The 22,263-nt window shown below is 38.8% G+C and overlaps 1 long non-coding RNA gene and 1 pseudogene across 1 annotated transcript; both read right to left on the bottom strand.

Moving 5' to 3' along the window:
• Positions 1-16,663: 16,663 nt before the first annotated feature.
• Positions 16,664-19,260, bottom strand: LOC144218036 (uncharacterized). The gene is made up of 2 exons (XR_013331028.1): positions 19,160-19,260; positions 16,664-16,774 (listed from the first exon to the last, which is right to left on the bottom strand). It is a non-coding gene; the product is annotated as an uncharacterized LOC144218036 (long non-coding RNA).
• On the bottom strand, positions 18,049-18,255 carry LOC144218051 (large ribosomal subunit protein eL38 pseudogene; annotated as a pseudogene).
• Positions 19,261-22,263: the final 3,003 nt, after the last annotated feature.

Here is a 22,263-nt window from a genome sequence, read left to right as displayed (position 1 = left end):
TACTGGACAAAAAATGGTGGGATTAGGGAAGTCATATTCTCTAGTCAAGATCATTTTGTATTGGAATTGGGTTTCAAGCCCAGGTATGCTGACCCAGAGCCCATCTTTTTCATCACTATGCAATAGTTTTCTATCCCCAAGAAAGCTCAGGCATTTGGAAGTCAGGCTTGGTCATCTTTTGCTTTATAATTAAAGAATATTTGTATCTGTGAGGTGATGAGAGTTCAGAAAACACTATGGTGAAGACCTAGACAGACAAATAAGAACATATGATGTTTTTCTTAGAGGTGACATTACCTCTAATTTCTCCTGGAATAGTTGCTTCCATTTAATGCACAGAAAGTGAGTTCTTCCCTGCTCATATATTTGAACCTTTATTATAGTCTGTTCCTTAGTCTGTGGGCATGTGACTCAGTAACATGAGTCTAGAAAAAGTGGGACAGACTATTTGCATGTTAATTTGAAATTGAATATCCTTTTTTATATATGGGCAGATGCATTTTCTTCATTGAGATATACAACATATGCTTTGAATAAGAACAGATTGTATTACTGATTTGCAAACGTTGACAAAATAATGGCTCAAGAGTTCACAGTTGTCTTTGCCATGATTCTCTATCTAATGAGACAAGTTTTTTTCCAACTGGGATAACAGAGATCCCCTTTTGAAAAAAAAATAATAATGGCTTTTTTGCATAACGCTTTATATTTTTCCAAAAATTTCATTCATTCTTTGACATGTTAAAACTTAAATATAAATATAAAAAATAGAAAATAATTATGTAGAAGGTCTATTCTGTGACCAAATGGTACCAGGCTTAAACACAGACTAAGCTGAACCAAACACACACTTCTATTATTATAGTCTAGTTGCGGATACGTTCAAGGAAACAGCAAACCATATAATTTTCTACAGGTAATTTCTCTATCTCAACCCTCCCAACATCCTGTCCAGTAGGCAGCTGTGGTAGGCAGAATAATGACTCTCCACAGAACTCCACATCCTCATCCCCAACACCGGTGAATATGTTACTTTACATGGCAAAGCCAATTTTACAGATGTGGTTAAGCTAGTGATCTGGAAATAGGGAAACCACCCTGGATTATATGGGTGAACCCAAAGTAATCACCAAGGTCCATCTAAGAGGGAGACAGGGGAGTCAAGAGATGTGACATTGGAAGAAGATGTGACAATGGAAGCAGAAGTGGGAGTGATACAGGACCACAGATCAAGAAATTTGGGAACCTCAAAATGCTGAAAAAGGGAGGGAAGCAAATTATCTCCCATACATCCAGAAGGAATGCAACCCTGGAAATATCTCCATTTTAGCCCACTGAGACCCATCTTGGACTTCTAACCTCTGAATAATAAATTTGTGTTGTTTATAGTTGCCAGAGGGGAGAAGGTGGGAGGGTTGGGTAAAATGGGTAAAAGGAAGAAGGAAGTGTAGGCTTCCAGTTATGGAATGAGTCACAGGTGGAAAAGTACAACATAGGGAATACAGTCAATGGTGTCGTAAATGTGTTGCATGGGGACAGATGGCAGCTACACTTATGGTAAGCATACAAAATGTACAGACTTGTCAAATTGCTATGTTGTACACCTGAAACTAATGTGTAACATTGTGTGTCAACTATACTTCAATTTAAAAATTGTGATAATTTATTATACCAGCAACAGGAAACTAATACAGTTGGATACCATTATTGATCCAGTTTAAAAAGAAAAAAATGATTGAAAAGTTCACAAGACTTAAAACTCATACATTCTGGAGGCAGTACAAAACAGTATAACAAGCATGGAGGATACTTTGGCATTATGTATCAAAATTACCAATGCGTTTACTCCACTTATCCCAATGCTACAGATATACATGCTTGCATGAAATGGCACATGTTCAAGTTCATTCACAGCAGCATTATTCATTACAGCAAAATATTGTAAACAATCCAATTGTTTATCTCCAGATAAGTATGGAAATAAACTTCACAGTGGTACACTATGCAGCTGTGAAAAGTAATGAGGCAACTCTATATATACTGATATGAAAAGATCTCCAAGATTTATTGTTAAGTGAAAAAAGCATATAGTGTGCTACATTTTTTTGTGTATGAAGAGGGAGAAAATCAGAATATGTATTCATACTTACTGATACTTGAATAAAGAAATATTGAAAGGATACACCTAAAGCTAACAAAAGTGGTTATTACCTATAGAAGACATAATTGTGTGGGATGAGGTAGATGGAGATAGGGGTGGCGGAAAGATTTTTCAGTGTACATTTTTCCATGTCTGATTTTTTAACTATATGAATGTACCACACTATTTTTTTAAATTCATTTTAAAATGAGTTTAAGTAACTTAGTGCTCTCAGGTTGCACAATCAACAATAACAAGTAGGAATAAGAGCAGTACTGGCGCAGCTACCCCTTAATGAGCATGCTGTGTGCTGGACTCCTTTGGGTCTTTCTCATTAAATCCTTACAAATACCTCAGCAAAGCAGGGATCATTGTCTTATTTACCATAGATGAAGAAACTGAAGCTCAGAGAAGGTGAGGCTTGCCTGAGGTCACTGCTTATGAGCAGAGGAATTGACCTCTTAGCTTAGGTCTCTCTGATTCCAAAGCTCATGCTCCTGGCCACCAAGTTATAGTGCCAGTGTTAGTGCTTTCAATATGCAAGTCTTCTCACATACAAGCTGTTGGTGGCCTAAGGTGAAAACCAAGTTGGCTAAGTGAAACATGAGGGAGTTATATTTTGGGGGGGAGAGGGAGGGACCAGGGGATAGCCAGGCTGTTCTGTGAAGCTCTGGAGAGCTTGATTTGGGAACAATCTATTGTAAATCTGTAAAATTAGATAGTCAAAATGGTATCATTAGTGGTTACTTTATGAAATTAAATTGACAGGTTCTCCCTTACTCTTCTAGGCCAATATCTGGGCACTGCCCTTTTGAATCCTCCACCTGCTCCACTCCCCGGCCCAGACTCCAACATTTATGTAGTCGAGGGCAAGGATATAAATGGAGATCTGTGTACCATATTTATGACTATTATAAGTTATAAGCCAACCTAAGAAACTGTCAGATAGAATATATTCTATCTGTCCACCCACCTTAACAAACATACTTGCAGAACCATGTGAAAAGCCATGTCTGAAGTTAAATTTCTTAGGCTCCTAAAAGTTCTGAGCCCAAAATGCTATTGCAGAGAGTTCTAGTTTCTGCCCCATGAACTATGCATTCTCTTTTCCCATCCCTAGATCCCCCTCCATGCCACAATCAGCCTCAAAATCCCAGCCTGCATGTCCAAACTCCATTTACACACCTACAAACAGCCACCTTTAGGCCATCCTTTGGACCTAGGGGTATATATTCAGCAGCACATTCTGTCTTTGGGAAAATGGACCCAGAGACAGCTCACATAAATCCTGCAAGCTGGCTCAGGGCCATTGGGAATTCCATTTCCAAAAACATAGTCTAAATGGTTAGAGAGAGGGCTACAAAGTCAGAAGACAAGAAGAGCCAAAGTCTACTAGGTTATGGGGCCCAGAGAAGGCAGCCTTCTTTCTCAGGTCAGGTAGAAATGTTGCCTGCCCCTATAAGTGTTCACAAAAGTGGTCCTGTGAGGTGGACAAAATACAGGGCTCAAGCCCAATCAATCACTTAGTGAACAGGAGAAAACAGAGAGGAAGGGAAAAAAATCACACGGTTCATGGTAAATTCATGTGTTACACAAGTAAATATGGGGGAAAACAACTAGATTAGACTCAAAATTCTGGCGCGGTGATGACGTTTCAGACATGTCTAAGCTTGATTTTAAAACAGGAGCAATTTATTAAAAAAAAAAATAGAAAAGACCAGTGAAACCTGGTTTTTGAAGAGATAAACAAAACTGATAAGCCTTTAGCTAGACTCATCAAGAAAAATGGAAAGAGGGCTCAAATAAATAAAATTGGAAACAAGAAAGAAAAAGTGATAACCAAGACCACAGAAAGTGTTTTAAGAGATTAGTATGAAAAATTATACGCCAACAAATTGGACAACTTAGGAGAAATGTATAAATTCCTAGAAACAGACAATCTTCCAAAACCAAATCAGGAAGAAATAGAAAATCTGAACAGTCCAAATGCTAGTAACAAAACCAAATCAGTAATTAAAAAAAACTCCCAACAAACAAAAGTCCAGGACCAGATGGATTCACAGGTGAATTGTACCAAACATTTAAGGTACAATTAGTACCTCTTTTCAGACTATTCCAAAAAAACAGAAAGAGGAGGAAAGCTTCCAAATACATTCAATGAGGCCAGAATACCCTAATACCAAAACCAGACAAAGACACTATAAAAAAAAGAAAACTACAGGCCAATATCCTTGATAAACATACCTGCAAAAGTCCTCCACAAAATATTAGCAAGCCACATTCAAAAATACACCAAAAGGATCACTGACCACGATCAAGTAGGATTTATTCCAGGGATATAAGGATAGTTCAATATTTGCATATTAATCACATGATAAACCACACTAACAAAGCAAATATAAAAATCATATGATCATCTGAATAGATGCGGAAAAGGCATTTGACAAAGTATAACATCCATTCGTGATAAAAAAAAAAAGAAATTTTTCAACAAAGTGAGTTCAGAGGGAACATATCTCAACATAATAAAGGCCATATGTAAAAACCCCACAGTTAACATCATACTCAATAGTGAAAAACATTGAGCATTTCCTCTAAGATCAGGAACAAGATGAGATGTCCACCCTTGTCATTTTTATTCACACAATACTGGAAGTTCTAGTCATAGCAATCAGACAAGAAAAAGAAATAACAGGCACCCAAATTGGTAAAGAAGAAGTTAACTGTCACTATGTGCAGATGGCATGATACCATACATAGAAAACTCTAAAGACTCCATCAAAAAACTGGTATAAGTAATGAATTCAGCAAAGTTGCAAAATACAAAATTAATACACAGAAATCAATGTGTTTCTAATACTAATACCAAAGCAACAGAAAGAGAAATTAAGAAAACAGTTCCATTTACAAATGCACCAAAAAGAATAAAATATCTAGGAATAAATTTAACCAAGGAGGTGAAAGACCTGTTCTCTAAAAACTATACAATTTTGATAAAAATGAATTGCAGATAACATAAAAGAATGGAAAAATATTCCATGCTGATGAACTGTACGAATCTATATTGTTAAAATGTCTATACTACTCAAAGCAATCTACAGATTCAGTGTGATCCCCATCAAAACACCAACAGCACTGTTCACTGAACTAGAACAAATAATACTAAAATTTCTGTAAAACCACAAAAGACCCTACATAGCCAAAGCAATCCTGAGAAAGAAGAACAAAGTGGGGGAATATCACAATCCCAGATTTCAAGATATACTACAAAGCTGTAGTGATGAAAACAGAACGGTACTGGCACCAAAACAGACACATAGATCAATAGAACAAAATAGAGAGCCCACAAATAAGCCCCTGCTTATATGGTCAATTAATTTTCGACAAAGGAGGCAAGAATGTACAATGAGGATAAGACAGTCTCTTCAATAAAGAGTAGTGAGAAAACTGGACAGCAACATGCAAAAGAATGAAACTGGACCACTTTCTTACACCATACACAAAAATAAACTTAAAGTGGATTAAAGACCGAAATGTGACCTGAAACCATAAAAATGCTGGGAGAACAAAGGCAGTAACTTCTCTGATACTGGCTATGTCATCATTTTTCTAGATATGCCTCCTGAGGCAAGGGAAACAAAGGCAAAAGTAAACTACTGGAACTATATCAAAATAAAATGCTTTTGCACAGTAAAAGAAACCTTCAACAAAATGAAAATCCAACCGACTGAATGGGAGAAGATATTTGCAAATGATATATCTGATAAGGAGTTACTACACAAAATATATAAAGAACTTATGCAACTCAACTCTGGAAAAAAATAACAATCAAATTAAAAAGCAGGCAGAAGACCTTAATACACATGTTTCCAAAGAAGACATACAGAGGACCAACAGACACATAAAAAGATGCTCAACATCACGCATCATCAGGAAAACACAAGTCAAAAACACAATGAGATACCACATCATACCTGTCATAGTGACTAAAATAAAAAAGGTAAGAAAAAACAAGTGTTGGAGAGGATGTGAATAAAAAGGAACCCTCGTGCATTGTTGGTAGGAATGTAAACTTGTGAAGCCACTGTGGAAACTGGTATGGAGGTTTCTCAAAAAATAAAATAGAATTACCATATGATCCAGTAATCCCACTATCGGGTATTTTCCAGGGAAAGCAAAAACACTAATTCAAAAAGATATATGCACCCCTATGTTTATTGCAGCATTATTTACCACATCCAAGCTATGGAAGCAACCTAAGTGACCATCAGTAGATGAACGGAAAAGGGAGAGGTGGTATACAATGGAAAATTACTCAGTCATAAAAAATAATGAGATCTTGCCATTTGCAACCACATGGATGGACCTGTAGGGTATTATGATAAGTGAAATAAATCAGAGAAAGAGAAATATCATAAAATTTCACTTACATGTGGAATCTAAAAACAAAACAAACAACAAAAAACAGAAATACAGATCCATAAATACAGAGAACATACTGATGGTTGCCAGAGAGGAGAGATGGGGAGAGGGGCAAAATGGGTGAAGAGGAGAGAGAGAGATGCAGGCTTCCAGTTATGGAATGAGTAAGTTACAGGGCTAATATGTGGAATATAGTCAGTAGTATTGTAACAGAGTTGTATGGTGACAGATGGAAGCCACACATGTGGTGAGCACAGCATAATGTACAGACTTGTCAAATCACCATGTTGTACCCCTGAAAGTAATGTAATATTGTATGTCAACTACATTTCAATTAAAAAAATAAATAACTCTCCTCAAAATATCCAAATAACTTACTTTAAAGAAATCATCTTATCAATTTTAAACCTGTACTCCCTATTTAGCAAACAATAAATGTCAGTACTTAGGGAAAATAAGTAAATAAAAGATGAGCAGCTGAGCATTGATGAAAATGTACCATTTTTCCTTGCTAATGTCAAAATATTTAAGCTACACACACACATTTTTTACCTTAGAAATCATTCACTCTTGGTATCAAAGTCCCTATTTAAGTTTGGACTCTGTTGATTACAAAGAACTGAATGTCCCTCAGGTGCGTAAAGTTATGGGGGTTTGTTGCTAGCCCATAGTCGGTTAGATTATTTACTTTACTTTTTAATGTTTATTTATTTTTGAGAGAGAGACAGAGTACAAGCTGAGAGAGGGGCAGAGAGAGAGGGAGAGGGTCAGAGAGAGAGAGGGATACACAGAATGAGAAGCAGGATCCAGGCTCTGAGCTGTCAGCACAGAGCCCAGTGCAGGGCTCAAAGCCACGAACTGTGAGATCATGACTTGAGACAAAGTCATGACACTTACCTGACTGAGCCACTCAGGCACCCCGTGGTGGGTCAGATTATTAACTTACTCATATCTTTAGACTTTCCTCCTCCCACCACCACAGAGAAGTCTCCTGGGGCTGCTCAGGCTGATCCTACTCGTTGTGGTAAATTGGACCTTTGGGATTCATAATGCACAATTCAGAGTAAAGGGAAAGGAGAAGAAAAACTAGAAATCCAAAGGGCAGGGCTAGAAATGAATTGGGGGCATGGAGCTTTCTGCAGAAAATAACACATATAAAGAAATTTTACAATGTTTTATTTTAGTCTACGTGTCCCCTTCATAATGTTTGAGCAATATAAGTTGCAAATTAGTCTGCAATTACATTTAATTGCCAGGATACACTCTGTTGGTGGTGACTTGGTACTGTAACTCAGTGAAGGCTTTAGGCCTTGCAGGTGGTTGTAGGAACAAGGACCCTGGGAATTTCATAGAGATGTAGGAACAACCCTGTTAACACATTTCATGGTGATCAGAACATGATGCAACAACTAAATGTGGGTCAGGACCAAAAGCAGTTTTGTCCATTGTCAACCATTATGTCACTGTATCTCTAATTACTCCTGCCACTACCAACCAAGCATCCAGGGTTTTCCTCAGTTCATGGCTCTGATGGTCTCACACCCTGTGCAAACTATTCTCTTCCTGTGTGTCATTTTTAGTGGCAGCCTCTAAGTGGGCATTAGAAAGCAGTCTGAAAATCTTTTGGAGCTCTCTCCTTCTAAGCAAATGCTCAGATTTTATTTATCTGCCCTACTAGAAGTTATGTGTGTCCACAGGACTGTCTTTCAACAGTGAAACTGAATAGAAGTGACATTTCTATTCAGGGGGAAAACTTTAAAAGCCAGGGCATGCTTCATCACAGCCAGTATGGTCCAGACAGTGGCTGCTCCATCAGTCTGGGTCTCTGATGAGAAGGCTGACATTGCAGAGCAGGGTACCTAGCAAACTTACTACAAACATGTGGCCCAAACAAGAAATAAACCTTTGTTTCCTTCATTCCCTGAGATTTGGAACTTGTTTCTTACTACCACATAAGCTAACCCAGTAATTTTCAAAACGTGGTCCCTGAATCTAAAGTAGCAGCATCACCTAGAAATTTGTTAGAAATGCAAATTTAGGGGCTGCAGCCCAGACCTACTGAATCAGAAACTCTGGAGATGGGGCCCAGAATTCTGTCTTCTTTTTATTTTTTATTTTTTTTAATTCTTTTTTAAACATTTATTTTATTTTATTTTTTACAAATAGTTTATTGTCAAGTTGGTTTCCATATAACACCCAGTGCTCATCCCCACAAGTGCCCTCCTTCATGCCCATCTCCCCTCTCCCCCCCACACCCATCAGTCCTCAGTTTGTTCTCAACATTCAAGAGTCTCTCATGGTTTGCCTCTCTCCCTCTCCCCTACTATTTCCCCGCTTCTTCTCCCCCATGGTCCTCCGTTAAGTTCCTCCTAATCCTCCTATACGTGCAAACATATGGTATTTGTCCTTCTCTGCCTGACTTATTTCGCTCAGCATAACACCCTCAAGTTCCATCCACGTTGCTACACATGGCCAGATTTCATTGTTTCTCATTGCCATGTAGTATTCCATGGTATAGATAAACCACATCTTCTTGATCCATTCGTCCATGGATGGACACTTAGGCTCTTTCCAGGTTTTGGCTATTGTTGAGAGTGCTGCTATGAACACTGGGGTACATGTGCTCCTATGCATCAGCACTCCTGTATCCCTTGGGTAAATTCCTAGCAGTGCTATTGCTGAGTTATAGGGGAGTTCTATTGTAAATTTTTTGAGGAACCTCCACACTTTATTTTTGAGACACAGAGTATGAGCAGGGGAGGGCAGAGAGAGAGGGAGACACGGAATCCGAAGCAGGCTCCAGGCTCCAAGCTGTCAGCCCAGAGCCCTACATGAGGCAGAAACCCATGAACCACGAGATCATGACCTGAGCCAAAGTCAGCCACTTAGCCAACTGAGGCACCCAGATGCCCCTCTGTCTTCTTTTTAAATGTTTATTTATTTTTGAGAAAGAGAAAGAGAGCCAGCAGGGGAGGGGCAAAGAGAGAGGGAGACAGAATCCCAAGCAGGCTCCATGCTGTTAGCACAGAGCCTGATGTGGGGCTTGAACCCACAAACCATGAGATCATGACCTGAGCCAAAACCAAAAGTCAGACACTTACCCAACTGAGACACCCAGGTGCCCCCGGAATTCTGTCTTTTAATAAGTCGTGCAGAATATTCTAAGCTCATTAAAGTATGAGAGCCACTGACCTAACCTATCCTGAATGATTCTGCTTCCATTGCCTATAAACTGAAATTCTGTACCCGAGAATAAAATGCCCAAAGATTCTGGTCTAATCTAATCATCATCAGCTCATTGGGTGGAACTCTTGTACCACAGCACCTCATAGGCCATCGTCCAGACATAAACTAACAATCTTGTGCCTTCCTCAGGTTCAGTCAACCCTGGCCCCAGGAGCCAAAGTTTGGGAGGGGGTGGAAAGGGTCACTGACACAGAGCATGGCTACACATGTCTGCACAGCCACCTAGTAATACCCACTCAACAGCAGCTGATGGTATAGCAGTTGAGAGGGGGCTGTGGATGCAGCAGACACCATGACTGTTCTCCTCAATAAGTTATAACAAACACAGAATAATATACAGAATATAGGGCAACAAAATAGAACACTCTAAAGGAGTTGCAGTGGGTTCTACTGATCTGTCAAGAAACGTTTCCCATCCTTTTTTCCTGTTTCTGTCAATGTTAGTCTACAGAGGGGACCTCGGAAGCTTTAGCCAGTGTTTCTGAATCTTGGTGAACGTTGGAAACACCTGAGGAACTTTAAAAAGTACCAAAACTGTTCATTCTGAATCTGGGTGGGACGTGGTGGCAAGGAAGCTGCCAGATATAGCAACTAAAAATATAGGAAGTATGGTTAAATATGGATTTTGGATAAATAATGTTTTTTTTAGTATAAGGGTGTCCTATGCAATAGTTGAGATATACCTATAATAAAAAACATTATTTATTGCTTATGAGTTTAGACTTAATCAGGCCACCCCAGACAGAAGGAGCAGGAATACAGGCAGGAGGAGGGGGCAGGCGATCAATATTTTTAACGTTCCTCAAGTGATTACCATTTGCTGTTTAAGATAGGGAATCTCTAATTTTGTTCAGCCCATCCTTAACCCCACAGGATAAAAGTTATTATTATTCTCTGTCATCAGGGCTTTGAGTAAGAATAGAGTAGAATTCATTCTTTCCTAAACACACTTCAGGTAATGGATTTCACATTCATTTATTTTTGCTTCTCCCTCCATAGCACTGCAAGAAGGTGCAATGATTGACAACCCTACCATTGCTATTATGAGTGAACAGCACATAATCCCCCATTATGCAAATGCCTACCACCTCATTTCTGAATTAGGCATCAATTATTGCAATAGCGAGTGAAGGGAGTTAGAGAGAGAGCTGATCTCTGACTCAAAGTTGCAGGGAAAAAGATGAATAAAATTCAAGTGTACAACTAGCTTTTAGGTTGCCGCCCATAAATCTCATTAGAGTAAGCCTTTCACTTTACCTGAGCTCCAGTAGCCATAGCTCTTTCCAGGAGTATAGAATGATATCAAGTTATTCTGATCTGGCGAAAGCTAATGTAATCAGAGAAGATCCTGGATTGGATTATAATTTGTGGTTCCTGCAGTTGATTGAAAAAAATACTTCAGGGTGAAACCACAGTAGAATGTATATTGCTGTAGGATTACTGACTCAATCATTGGAACAAACAGGTAGGCTGTATCATATCTAGGTTATCATAGTGAAATAAGAATATCGGATTAACCTATGATAAAAAAGGTGAAGGGGATTAAGAGATACAAACTTTCTGTTAAGAAATAAATAAGTTATGGGGATGAAAGCCACAGCATAGTCAGTACTATCGTGTATTAACTTGTATATTATATATTGAATATTACTGAATGTAGTCAGTAGCATTGTAAAAACTTTGTATGGTAAGAGATGGTAACTACACTTAGTGTGGTGAGATCTGTGCAACGTATTGAATTGTCAAATCACTATACTGTATGTCTGAAAACAATATAATATCATCTGTCAACTATATATTTCATTAGAAAAGAAAATTGCTTGGAGAAGACAAACCATTATGATTCATAGCCAAGGATGACTTTTGAGAACACTGCCAACGTGACATGTCATACATTCTTTTAATATTGTATATTTAATATATATATGTATTAACGTTTTGTTTTGTTTTTGAAAGAGAAAGAGCTTGAGCAGGGAAGGGGCAGAGAGAGAGGGAGACAGAGAATCTTAAGCAGGCTCCACACTGTCAGTGCAAAGGCTGGCATGGGGCTCGAACCCATGAACCATGAGATCATGACCTGAGCCGAAGTCAGATGCTCAACCAGGTGCCCCTAAATGTATTTTTATACACATTTCCAATGATCTGAATATTATAACTTACTATAAAATACTTGAAAATGTAGAGATAAGTCATTCAGAATATCACTAATAGAACCATAATGTGCACTTGGCTCCATTTTCTTCTATTTTTTTTTAAGTTGATTTTTATTTATTTCAAGGGAGAGATAGAGAGCAACCAGGGGAGGGGCAGAGAGACAGACAGACAGAATCCCAAGCAATCTCCATGCTGTCAGCACAGAGCCCGATGCGAGGCTTGAACTTAACAAACCATGAGATCGCGACCTGAGCCAAAATCAAGAGTCCAATGCCTAGTTTAACTGCCTGAGCCACCCAGCAACCCCAGCTACATTTTCGCATGTTTGTCTAGACTAGAAATTCTTTTGTGTGTTTTCAAGTGGTTGTCCATCAGAGATTCTTAAAATCTGACTACACTGTAGCCTCAATGCTTCTCTTCATCACACAGCAAGCAACTCAAACACCATTTTAAAACTATTCCTTTCTTTCCTTTCTTTTTAAGTCTCTAACCCTATCTCAGTGGATGACCTCACGTGCTATCTCAAAAAGACCATAGATACTAATAATTCTTGAGAGTTGATTACCTTCAGTTCAATACTCATGGTCCCCTCACATTTTCCCCTTTACCCTCTAAAGAGAGACAATCCTTCCTCTCCTAAGCTAACATTCTACCTGGTCTCCATCACTTGGTGTCTCCCTGAGTCAATCTTTCCCCTGTTCCCTGGTCCCCAACACTCCGTGCTCCCTCCCCTGCAGTAAACTAACCCCCCAACTATACTCTGATTTCCGTTGCTCAATGTTTCCTCAAGTGGCTCACATTCATTGATAATATGATTTATACATGGTGGGATTATCAGTCCTAACCTCCCCCCAAAAACCTCCTCACCATATAATAATACCTGGAATTCCTAGTTGAGCTTGCAAAAATTTCAGATGTGTCATTGTACAAATGCATGTAAAATGTAATTGTTTCTAATTTTCTGGAATACCTCTCAACTGTTAATACAATTCTTTATGCCATCAGATGGCAGAAACAATCTCAATTACATCAGGATTTCTCTTGCTCACACACTTCTTTTGAGGTTTTATCTAAATTCTGGCAGGCCTATGTGATAACAATACTATGAAAAACAATGACTGACCCTTACATGCCATTACTCTGTGCTAGGCATTGTTTTACATGCCTTCCATGTCTTAACTCATTTGATTCTTACAACAGCCCAAGGTAGGATCTATTCTTCTCCTATTTTATGCATGGGAAGATGAGTACATAGGAAATTAGTTATTTGCTCGAGGAAACAATTTTTTAAATTTTTATTATTTTTGAGAGAGAGAGACAGTGAAAGTGGGAGAGGGGCAGAGAGAGAGGGAGACAGAGAATCCAAAGCAAGCTCCAGGCTCCAAGTGGTCCAAACAGAGACCAACCCCAGGCTTGAACTCATGAACCACAAGATCATGACCTGAGCAGAAGTCAGATGCTTAACCAACTGAGCTACGCAGGCACCTATCAAGGAAACAAAGTTTTATAAGTCATGCTATAGTCCATGCTCTAAACCATTACCCCAGGGACCCCTTAGTCACTTTTGTATCCCAAGGAATTAGCAGGCAGAATATGTGGGTTGGACCACTGTCTATGTTGGTATCCACTGAAACATCTTCCTTCCATGCAGTTGCCTGCTTACTCAACCTCATCCTTCATTCCAAGGCACCTTCATGATTGGCTTGCTTTCAGCTACTTCTACCCTCCCTTTGGGATCACTCTGTAGCTCTCTTGCCTTATTGAGCCTCAGCCACTCTGTTTACGTACCTAAAGCTGCCTCTAACTTGGTACAACATTTCAACCATATTTCTTTGCTACCTTCTTAGGCAATGCTTGGGAATGAAGGCAAAGGTCCCTTCTACTACAGATCAAGATCTCATGAACTCTCTAGAATTTCTTCTCCCACTCAACCCCAAGGTTTAGCCATGGAAGGCAGGACATAAGGATGTCCTCCTCAGGGATCTATAGTATTGAACACACTTTCTTCTCCTTGACTTCCCACTTTCTGGTCTGGGAGGTCTTTACTTAGTCAGGAATAGGTGAAAATTTGATCACATCCCTGGTCCCCCAAAATTTCAAAGTTTATGGGTCAGTCTTTCTATCAAATCAGTGGGACTAACTAAGGCCTTTAAAACTCAAAATCCAAGAATTGGCTTCTGTTTTTAGTCTTGAATACCTAGTCTTCCAAATACAAAAAGGGCCACAGCACTCACAGAAACACTAAGAAAGGCACCTGTTGCTGCATGATATTGAGTAAAGGTTAAATTTTTCACGTAACAATTCCATATGAGGTTTGGATAGGTTTTCCTGAAAAACATTTTATCCACATATTCATGTTTATTTACTTACATATTATTTAGTTTGTTATTTATGAAACATTTATTAAGCACTATATTAAAGTTTCCAGACAAATAGAACCAATAAGATGCATATAGATAAATTTATTTTAAGGAATTAGTTCACACAATTGTGGAGGATGACAAATTCCAATCTGCAAGACAGGCTGACAGGTTGGAGACCCAGAGTAGACTTGACATTGCAGTTAGAATCTGACGGCGGCAGAATTCCCTCTTCATGTGAAGGGGTTAGCTTTTTTAGATTAAGGCCTTCAAATGAGTGAAGAAGTTCCATCCATATTAAAAATCTGCTTTTCTCAAAGTCTATTCGTTCAAATGTTAATCCCATCCTCCCCAAAAACCTTTACAGAAACATCTAGAATAATGTTCAACCAAATATCTGGAGACTGTGGCCTAGACAGGGTGACAGATAAAATTAACCATCACAAGCACCTCCTCAGCTGTTTTTCACTGGGGATATAACAGACAGAACAAACATGGTCCCTGGCCCCATGATGTTTACTCAAAAATTCATTAACTCAACAGTGCGTGGATGTAAATAAATTCAAACTCAAGTGCAAAAGGTTGAAACTAGCCTTTTTTGAAGTAGCAATATTGATAAGGAAGAGAAAGAGATAAACAGGTCTCTGGGTGCCAGAAGCTAGACTCCAGGGAAAAGGTAGTAGAAGGCGATTCTGTTATCCTTAAAGATGAACCTGAAATCACTCACAGTTTGTTCAGGGTCATTCCTACTCATTCCCCCAGCTAATTCTTCCAGAAGGAGGTAGTCCCCTTTTGCCATTTGGAGATGGGTATTGTCAGGAGAGGCTTCTTAGAGGAGGTGATGTTTCAGTTAAATGTTCAGTGATGGATAGATGTACATTTGTCAGGAAGGACAGGAAAGGGTTATGCCAAGCATTAGAGGTCAAAGAAACCATAAATAAAGTCTAAAAGGGGACTATATCATATTTAGGGAGGCACAGATATTCTTTGGCTAGAGCACAGGGCACAATGGCAAAGCACAGAGACAAAAGAGGTGGAGAATTACCCATGGGGCTTTGTTTCCCATGCATGCTTGGACTTAGCAGTGAGAAACCATGACAAGTGTTACATTGAAGCAGAGGTGATTGTTTTGTGCTTTAGAAAGATAATTCTGGTCAAGAGTCTTGGGATGGATTACAGTGGGCCAAGACTGGAGCCAGAACCATTAGTGGGCAATTAAACAATCTTGAGAGAAATGGGGAGGGCCTCAAAGTGAGCCTGGAGAGAAGAGAACAAAGGTTGGAAGATACAATGGGATTAGATTAAAAAGACTTGTTGATTTATTGATGGGGGGCGGGGGGGAGTTGGGGAGAGGAGTGGTCCTTTCAACCAGTGGAGCTTCACACCTTCAAATGGAACACACAAGCTTGGGCAAGGAAAAACATAATCATGGTGACCATAGTAGAGGGCACACCCCTACGCATAGTCCTGGATGACATAAACCCAGGGTTCTTATATAATCTAAGAAAGGGGGAGTAAGGTCCCTCAAATTGACTAATAATATCAGACTTCCTGCCAGTCTTCACATATGGTAGACTAAGAAATAATTGGATTAGGTGTCATGGTATAATTCACAGCCGGTCATTTTATATTACTCAAGTTAACACTTACAATAACTCTATGAGATCAATCTATTATCATCCCTATTTGGCAAAGACCTTATAACCTTCCCAAGACCATCCAACTGATAAGCAGTAGTCATGAGTCAAACCTTGGTGTTTAAGCTGATTCATAGCCATCAGATTAGGGCCCGGAGAAAGGAACTACCTAGACTTAGTCTAAGCCATTTTTTTATTTGTATACAATCCAGTACTGAATAATTTAAGGATCTCTTGCCTCTTTCCACAAAGGAATGCCAATATAAATGAGTATAAAGCTCATCTGATTTATAATTCATTTTCTTAAATGTGAAGATGCGATCTTATACAATTTCCCTTTTTGTTGTTACTTTCCTCAGTACCGTAGTGGCAAATGAGAGGGTGTAATGTGTTTGTTTGAGGACCCTATAACCTCTTGCCCATTTAGCCAAAAAGCTTGCCTGTCTTTATAAAATAAAAGCATTGCCCTCTTCTGTTATAGGTACTCCAAACACACAGGACTCACTGGATGTCATTACATACACATCATTTTAAATCTTCCACTTTCCCTTTAATACTGCTTGGTGAAGGCAGTCTTCCTCCTCCCTCCGGATGAAAACCTATGCAACCTACTCACTTTTAGGTAACAAACATTCCTAAGATCATTTTAAATTGCAAACCCGGTCTTAGCTGGAAAAGTAAAAATACTCACTGAAATATAATGATAATCTCTTCAATCCTTATTGAAAGGTAAGGCTTCTCCCCCTGAAGCAGGCACATGCATCTTTCTTCTCCTTTCCCAAATGGCGTTTCTCCTCTTCCTTGAGCTTGACCTCCTTCCCCAGCAGGACCAAAGCACAGGGAGAGAAGGAATGTTAGAACTACAGGACAAATGTGAATTAAATGACCCTGTGGTAAAATGGCTTTGAGTTCTGTGGGCAGGCTGGAGCTTCACATGTTCTCTTTCCTCTTCTCTTGTGAAACGTTCCTAAGGTTCTCAGTGGTCCCCCAGCATTGGGGTCTCTCTCTGTAGCTTCCTGTAGATGATGTTTATTTGACTTATCAATAATTAAGAGACATGTTGGAAGATTTTTCAAATATATATATATATATATTTGCAATGCATGTGTGCATTGAATATTTTGAGGCAATCTGGTATGCCAAATTTAGAATTATTACGGCTTTGTACTTAGCTGAGCCTTTTATTATTATCATGATCTTCCTTTGCCTTAACAATGCTTCTTGTATTGTATTGTAGTCTCTTTCATTTGGACTAATTTGAAGTGTTCATGACAGACATGGCTATCATGATTTTCTTTCGATTAGAATTTACTTCTTTTATTTTCTCTTTCCTTTTTACTTTCAAACTGTCTCTAGCCTTATAATTTAAACCTGTTTCTAATAAACAACATTTAGCTGGATTTGGTTATTTCTGAAATTTTATTTTGTGCTTTCTACTTACCTATTTTTTCTTTGTTTCTTTTTTCCTCTCTATTGCCTTCTTTTAAGTTGATTTTTTTGGTGGGCACCTGGGTGGCTCAGTCAGTTAAGTCCCTGACTTCAGCTCAGGTCATGATCTTTCTGTCCATGGGCTTGAGCCCCACGTCAGGCTCTGTGCTGACAGCTCAGAGCTTGGAGCCTGTTTCAGATTCTGTCCCTCTCTCTCTCTCTCTCTCTCTCGCTCTCTCTCTGCAGTCCCCATCCCCACTTGTGCTCTGTCTCCCTCTCTCTCAAAAATAAACATTGAATTTTTTTTAGAGAAATAAAGTATCTTTACATTGATTTTTTTTTTCTTACTCCAATTTCTATTTAATGGGGCTGAAAGTTATATACTCTGTGTATCTTCTTTTAGTACTTGCTTTGGAAATTTTACCATGCCTAATTGCTTTGGTTGAATAATGCTCCCCACTCAAAGATTTCCATGTCCTATTCCCAGAACCTGTGAAAATGCTATTTTATATTGTTAAAAGGACTTTGAAAATGTGATTATGTTAAAGATTTTAAGATGGGGAAACAATCTTAGGTAATCTGGATGGGTCCAATGTAATTACATGGGTTTTTTAAAAATAGTTTTTAAAATTTTAATACAGTTCAAATCACTGTGCTGGGTTCATTTCAGCTCCTTTACTGCCAAACCTGGGGCCAGGGACTGCTTCAGTTTCTCTGCCTTCTCTTTGTCTGTGACGACCAAAGTGTAAAGGTATCTGCTGTATCAGACTTTAAACTTATCCTTATTTTTCTTGATCTTGACGGACTTGGCATCCTTTCATCTGGCCATGAGCAGAAAATCCTTGATTTCTTTAATTTTGCAAAGCATGGTTATAAAGGGCACAGGCAAGTACATGGCAGGCAGCTGGTCATGGTTTACCCCGGATTACCTGTCAGAGCCCACATGAATCCTTCCAAGAGGGAGATAAAAGGGTTAGAGTAAAAAAAAATGGTGGTGTGGTGACAGAAATTGAGAGAGGGATTGCAAGATGCTACACTGCTGGCTTTGAAGATGCAGGAAGGGGCCTGAGCCAAGGATACAGACAGTCTCTAGAAGGCAGATAAAGCAAGGAAACAGATTCTTTCTTAGAGCTCTCAGTAGTAACATAACCCTTTTAGACATCCGATTTTCAAAACTATAAGAGAATAAACTTGTGTTGGTTTAAACCAGAAAGGATGTAATCTTTGTTATAGCAGCAATTGAAAACTAGTACAGTTTTCAAAAAGAGGGTAACAAATACAACAAAATGTGAGAGTGGCTTTGGAACTGAGTTAAGGAAGGGGTAGATGGTGAAAGAGACTTGAGGTGTGTAATAGAAAAAAATCCTAAATTGCCTTGAATGGACTGTTAAAGAAAATGTAGACATAAATTTCACTTTCTGCCAGTGAAAGCTCAGAAAGAAATGAGGAGTATGGTAGAGAAAGCCTGTATTAGCTTAGAGAATACGTAAACCATCATTATTATCATTGAGAGAAAGATGGTGACAGGTCAGAGGGAAATGAGAAGCATGATAGAAAGTGAAGGAAAGGAGATCCTTGTTATACAGTGGCAGAAAACATAACTCAATTGTGTGTTCTATAGTTGTGTAGAAATAAGAATTTGTAAGTGATAAAAGCAGATATTTGGCTGAAGAAATTTCCAAGCAACATGTTAAAAGTTCTACCTGGTTCCTTCTTGGTGCTTATAGTAAAATGCAAGAATATAAAGATTGAAAAACTAGTAAGAGGGACACCTGGATGGCTCAGTCAGTTGAGCATCTGACTCTTGACTTTGGCTCAGGTCATGATTCCAGGGTGGTGGGATCAAACCCTGTGTCGGGCTCCATACTGACCATGGAGGTTTCTTAAGATTTTCTCTCTCTCATGCTCTGCCACTCATGCTCTCTCTCTCTCTCTGAAAAAAAAAAGAAAAAGAAAAAAGGAATCAGGATCGGGTGATTTAGGAAATTTTCAGTCTACCCATATTGCAAAAGATGTTAAAATTAGGAGATTGGCCGCCAGGAGAGCATACCTTGGAGAGAAAGCCAAAAGTATGGTTGGACAACCTTTTTTTTTTTTTTTTTCTCANCTTCTCTGCCTGACTTATTTCGCTCAGCATAACACCCTCAAGGTCCATCCATGTTGCTACACATGGCCAGACAACCTTTTGCAAGTAATAGAATTCTGAAATGAAGCCACTATCATTGTTATTACTGGCATTATTTTAAACATTTAATATTATTTGGATTTACTTATATGATTACAAGCTTCTCTCCTTCACACTCATTCTTCTATTTCAGACCTTCTTTCCAGAGTCTTTTTCCTCCTTTCTTACATCATTAGGAATTCCTTGAGACAGGGTCTGTCAGTAGCAAACTCCGTTTTAACCTGAGGATATCTTTACTTCTCCTTCACTGTTAAAATTAAATTTTACAAAGTATGTGATTCTAGGTTGACAGTTCATGCATATCAGCCTTTTGACCACATTTTCTATTGTCTTATGGCTCCCATTATCGCTGTGAGAAGTTGGCTGTCAGTCTAATTGCTGACTTTTTAAGGAATTATTTTTCTGTCAGCAGTTCATAGGATCTAATCTTTATTATTAGTACTTTGTAGTTTCACTACAAGGTTTCTAGAAATGAAGTTCTTTCTGTCAATCTTTCTTGATTAGTTTCTGATAGTTTTTGATTCTTGGATCTGTTGGCTCATCAGTTCTGGAAAATGTTTGGCTATTATCTCCTGCGTTATCTTCTCCTAAGGGAAATCAAAGAGTTATGTCTGGGTTAGGAGATTATAGGGAATGCATTGCAAAGCAGAAAACAGCCTTCTGGCCTTGCTGAAAGCAGCAACCATGCTTCACTTATCTAATTAATGTATATCTAGGGATTAGGTCCTACCTATACTCACAAATTCCTTAGGCCATGTTATCACATGGAATATTTTACTCTATCTTAACTTGTTTTTCTGCACATTTTCTATACATTCTTACTGGCACGTAACCCACCAATGTATTGCTTATTGTTTCCCTAGGTGTATGCTCAATAAATACAGGAGCATGAGAGCAGCTTAGGGAGACTTCCCTTAGCCTCTCTCTTACCTCTCTTGACTTGCATGGAGTTCTTTCTGCCATCCTCAGCTTTATTGGACAAAGCCAAAAGCCAAACCCACATCCTCCAACTTCTCTATCCTCTCTTATAGCACTTCTGTTAGATTCCTTCTAGACTTTCTTATTCTACCCTTTGTATTCTGTGACACTTTTAAATATGTTCAACATTCTCATCTCTCTGCAGAAGTTTCTCCTCCAGTTCATTAATTCTCTATTCAACTATGTCTATTTTGCTGTTTAATCCACCGAGTTTTTTACTGAAATTATGATGTTTTAATTTACAGAAGTTTTATTTTGTCCCCTTTTTTAAACATTTATTTACTTATTCTGAGAGAGAGAGAGCAGGAGTGGGGAAGGGGGGTGCAGAGAGAGAGGGAGAGAATCCCAAGCAGGCTCTATGTTGTTAGTGCAGAGCCTGATGTGGGGCTCAAACCCACGAACAATGAGATCATGACCTGAGCCAAAATCAAAAGTCAGATGTTTAATTGACTGAGCCACCAGGTGCCCCTATTTTGTCCCTTTTCAAATATGGTCAATCATTTGATAGTCTGTCAATTTTTCTTTAAACATTTCATATATAATAAATTTATATTCTATGCTTAACGATTCCAATATATATGTCCTTAGAGGCTTAAATATATTATTTATTATTTCTGTGGACATTCCCTCATGGTAGCTTTTTTCCTAATGTGTGTAGAATTTTTTATTATGAGCTAATATTTTCTTGACCTTAATCTGTGGCATACTAAAGGAGCTAACTTGATATGCTCTCCTCAGGAAAGGTGTCTATTTTCTCTTTCTGGGCATGGGTAGAAATAGAGTAGTCAAGGATTATCAACCAGGTACCACTTTAATTAAAGCCTTCAGGGGTACCTCAGTTGAGCATCCAACTCTTGATTTTGACTCAGATCATGATCTCATAGTTTGTGAGCTTGAGCCCTGCATCAGCTCTGAACTGACAGCATAGAGCCTGCTTGGGATTTTCTCTCTCCCTCTCTCTCTGCCCCTCCCTGGCTTATGCTCTCAGTCTTTCTCAAAATAAACATAAAAAATAAAAATAAACCTTCAATAGCTATATTTGGATAATACTTCCCAAAGGAATTCTCAAAGAAAACTGTTATTTAATCTCTTCTTTTTCTTCCCTTTTTCTCATCACGACAACAGATATCTTTTTTTTTTTTAATATTTTTATTTATTTCTAGGAGAGAGAGAGAGAGAAAGCATGAGCAGGGGAGAGTCAGAGAGAGAGAGGGAGACACAGACTCCGAAACAGGCTCCAGGCTCTGAGCTGGCAGTCAGCACAGAGCCCGACGCGGGGCTTGAACCCACGAACCGCGAGATCATGACCTAAGCGAAAGTCGGACGCTTAACCGACTAAGCCACCCGGGTGCCCCACGACAACAGATATCTTTACAGACTCCCTTTGTTGACCAGTGGATTTTTTTTTTCTTTTAGTCTATTTATTTGCTAGGGGTCTAGCCCCTTCAAGAATTCTAGTTTAATGAAGGGGTCTCAGTTTTGTACAACTCATGGTATGATATCCTACTTAATCTGTGGGGTATTATTAATCTTCAAAGCTCTATAATTCTGAATCTACACTGCCAAGGTTCAAATTCTGTCTCTACCACTTACTGTATGATGATGGACACGTTACTTAACTTCTCTGTGCTTCACTTTCCTCTTCTATAAAATGCATATTGGTAATAGTTCCTCTTTCATAGGACTGTTACAAGGAATAAATGAACTGATATG

The sequence above is a fragment of the Crocuta crocuta genome, unplaced genomic scaffold, assembly GCF_008692635.1.
Source record: "Crocuta crocuta isolate KB4526 unplaced genomic scaffold, BGI_CrCroc_1.0 scaffold427, whole genome shotgun sequence".
Lineage (NCBI taxonomy): Eukaryota > Metazoa > Chordata > Mammalia > Carnivora > Hyaenidae > Crocuta > Crocuta crocuta.
Note: the sequence above shows the minus strand (reverse complement) of the source record. Positions and strands in the feature narration are given on the sequence as shown.